The following is a 4,199-nucleotide window of genomic DNA, read 5'->3' as shown; positions in this document are numbered from 1 at the left end:
GATCTTGTCTCGTTTGAAAGATAACTTACATTTTGGGAACACACATTTTGCTTCCTAAATTTATTTTAGCATTTATCTTCAGTAGACAGAGCCCTCGATAAGTTTGAAGTGGATGCCTTTTTTTAGATTTGAAACATGCATTTGAAAATATAGCATACATTTATGAGATTGGTTCTTCAAGAACAAGCTAAAATTCTTGCATTTCTGGGAATTCTAAACACTTCCACTAAATCTGTGTGACAAAGAAGACAGCAAATAGTGACTCACGATCAAGACAGAGCAGAAGGATCAATCAGGGAGACTGAAGTCCAGGGAGAGCTCAAGTCTTCATTTCTTGAACCTGAGTACACAGCATCGCTCTCAAGGCGCATTTGAAATGAGTACCAGGATAGGACAGTTCTCAACAAAAGCAAGTGGGGACAGGCTGCCCTGGGCTTACTTAGTGGGTCATCTTGAGGCCTCTCAGATGGACCAGCAGCAGTTGGAGATGATAGGATCAGATCCCTGTGCCCTCCACCTATACTGCAAATTCCAGCGAACCCTGCCCTTCCTGACCACAACCCGGGGGCTGCCCATGGCACTTGGCTTAGGGGACACTCCCATTCAGGGACAGGCCTGGCTTCCCCTTTCTTCTCACTTGCATTTCCTTCCTCATTTCTTCTAACACTTCAGAGCTACATTTGAACGTTCCAAAGCAATTGTACCAGTGAACTCTGATGCTATTTCTTTACATTTGTGAGGTAATAGGAAACTTATGAGTTGAGCAACCTACCGCTCTGTCATAAATACCATCATTGTCGTTTTTTAAAGTTTCTTTTTTCCTGTTCAGCATATCTTTCATCCCACTAACAAAAAGGACTATGTAAGCATATTTAAGAAGTCTCCCATTTTCACAATTTGTCTTCGGGCCCCAGCAAGGCTTTCTGTCTCCCTCCCACAGGCTAGAGGAGCAGTTTCAACTCTGCTATACGTTAGACTCTTTTACAAAGTGCTGGTGTCTGGGTCCCATCCACAGAGATTGGCCCTAAGAATAGGGTAATTTAAAATAACTCCCCAGGTAAGTGGAGAGTCAGTCTGGTGAACCACTGTAGTAGCACTGGAACGTGGTCAGAACCAGTGGAAATCTCCAGATCCAGAGCACAAGCCCGGCCCAGTCTAGTGAACCCTGAGGAAGAGATCTTCTAACAGCTTTTGGGACCCAGACTGCCTATAAATATCCAGAACGGTCCTGGCACATAATGTTGAACTTCTCCTAGGCTAAAGATTTAAATGTCTTGGACTGTTTTCTGTCCTCTGTTTCAGGGTTAACCACTCAGCTATCTATGCAGCTCATATATAAAATAACTTATGAAAGTCAGAAGCGATGATCTGTTCCATAAGCCACTCAATGCTACTCTTTGCACAAGTGTCAGAATAGATATGTTCGCACACCTATAACGAGAACCTCGTAACTGGGGCCTAGTGGGGTTGTGCATTGTCTTACGTGCCAATCGTGTTCTTGTCTTTCCTGCTTAAACAAGTCACAGCCTGAACCAGTGACCTACAGACTGGAAGCCTCACACGACAATTGTTGGCAGGCTGGCCAAGGCATAGCAATTAAGATAAAAGGCAACCTTGAGTAGGAGATGATGGGTTAGGTGTACTCAAAAGGCTCCTGTCTCATGGCTGTGCTGTGTTGCTTAATTTAGCCCTGGTTGCTAGGGAAATGCACTCAAAGTTGACCAAATCAGTGTCTGGAAGTGATGAGGGGCTAATAAATAAAATTCATAGGAAATAGGCCTTTCCGTGACAAACTTGGATGCTTTTATTTGCTTACACAGAGCTACAAACTGAAGGAAGTGGCGCAGCTTCAGCAAAATTGCTGAGTAAGCCAGCCTTCCTTTATTTTTAAGATTCCCTGGCATTTTCTGTAAAAGTCCATTTTCCTTCCTGGCAGCAGACACCAAGAAGGAGCATGTAGGTCTTATGTGGGATATTCTGCTCAAAGGATTTAGTCTTGTACCTTGCTGCCAAGCAGGTGGGTCCTACAGATGACTTTTGTCTTCACTGAAGTGAGCTCTGGGGTCCCAGGGCTGTGAAGCAAATGTATTGCTCGTGTTGTTACATTGGATGCTGCTAGCTAGGGCCAGCCAGACACCACAGGCATCTCAAGTAGGAAGGTGAGATGTGCTCGATGCAACCAAGGGACAGAATTTTTAATTTTAAATACTTGCATCTAAATTTAAGCAGCTCTACATAGTGGCTACCACACTGCACAAGTCTGAAAGATAGGGCTCATCCTGAGGGGGAGAAAAGCTAGTGCTTGTTACACATCCCCAAGTTGTCAAAACTGTTCTTTTGTGATATTTAATCTCCACAAAACTTTTTGAGGTAAGTGTTATTATTTCCATTTTATGGACAGAAGTTAGCTGAAGCTCAGAGAACCAATTGCCCAAGGTCTTATGACTAATAAATGATCAAATTGGCCTTCAAGCTTAGGTCTTGTTTTATTCTTAGAGCCTGCACTTAAAGGTTTCTTGAGCAGGAAGTCTAGACTGAAGAATTAGAGCTCAATTCATAATCATCATAACAGGAATAACAACTATTACAACACACCACGGAAAGGTAGCACTTATACAAAGGCAGCAGCGAGAAAGATGTGTGGAGACCCGCGTCAGATGCAGTGTGCACATCAGGGGGAAGCAGATGTGAGGGGAGGAGAAGCACAAGGAAGTCTCTGTCTGGGAGAGCACCCGCCATCCTCACCCTAGCACCCAGAGTGAGGGCTCTGTCCTGACTATTGCGATTGTTTTTTGGGGGGAAGGGTCTACAGGGTGTTCGGAGACTCAGTACTAGATCGGACTCATAGTGATCTGCCTGTTTACAGCCTCCCAAGAGCTGGGATTACAGGCGTGCGCCACCATGCCCAGACTCAATTGCCATTTTAGCGCATCCTGGGGGTGGGGCTGGCAGGGCAGGCCGGGGGATCGAACCCCCTGCCTCTGCGCCTGCTTGCAGGCACTTTAATCCGCTGAGCAATTTGGCCAGCCCTACTATTGCAATTCTTCATCACATGGAAACTGGGCTTTTGCAGCCTGAATGGAACATGCAGAAGCTCCCTTGCTAGGAGCTGCTTTGGTCTGCGTAGAGGTGTGTCTAGGAGCTGTCAGCCCTGTTCCATCAGAACTGAGTTCTCTGTCTTACTCAGCCTGTTCTCTCTCCCACTTCCCCTCTTCCTCCTTTGTAGCTAAATGTCTAGAGCCTAATATCTATTGTGCTTTCTCCCTTCTCTGTGTCCTGCCTCATTATAGATGGTTGTTTCTCACATCTCATCAACATGTATTCATCCTCTAGGCAGTGGCTGGCAGTTATACCTGCATCAAAAGATGTAGTTTTAAAAATACAGCTGCCTGGGGGAGACTGAGGCAGAGGATCACACATTTGAGCTCAGCCTGGGGAAGGCAGAAAATTAGTGAGACCCTGTATCAAAATAAAAAATAAAATTAAAAAAAAAAAGACTGAGGATGTAGCTCAGTGCAAAGATCCTAGGTTCAACCCCAACTACTACCAAAACTCTACTGCTACTATTACTATTACTGGTGATGGTGATCTTGACAAAATTAAATTGAATGGAAATATAGCTGCCAGGGGTCTACACCAGATAAACAAAGTTAGAACACCAACAAATAAAGTCTGGCAATATGTTTGTTTTCAAATTTAGCCAAACAGTTCTCACACAGAGGCTGGGCCAAGGATCATGGTCTTCTTTACTTAAATTTGAGAGTTCTGTTTCCAGACTCCTTGAACCCAGGGTTCCTGGCAGGTGGCTTTGTGGTTGGAGAAGGGCAGGTGTTGTGGGAGACAGCTCACAAGCAGTTAGACAAGTGTTTCTGGGAAAGTGAAGAACACAAAAGAAATGTGACAAGTATCCCCTTCAGGGTGACAAGTCACTAGGGAGGAGCAGAGCTGAGAAACACTGGTGAAAGAGAGCTTTAGGGCGACTAAGCAACAAATGAACTTGCATCAGCTCCTGCTGTAGGGGCCCAAAGATAGAAAGGATGGGTTCCTGCAGGAAAAAAGTTGGAGGAGGCAGAGGGAGAGAGAGATAGAGAGACACAGAGAGAGACAGACAGACAGAGAGAGACACAGAGACAGACAGACAGACAGAGACAGAGAAACAGAGAGAGAAAGAGAGAGAGAGAGAGAGAGAGAGAGAGAGA

This window comes from Octodon degus, unplaced genomic scaffold (assembly GCF_000260255.1).
Source record: "Octodon degus isolate 3935 unplaced genomic scaffold, OctDeg1.0 scaffold00009, whole genome shotgun sequence".
NCBI classification, from domain to species: domain Eukaryota; kingdom Metazoa; phylum Chordata; class Mammalia; order Rodentia; family Octodontidae; genus Octodon; species Octodon degus.
This window is presented reverse-complemented; position numbering follows the sequence as displayed.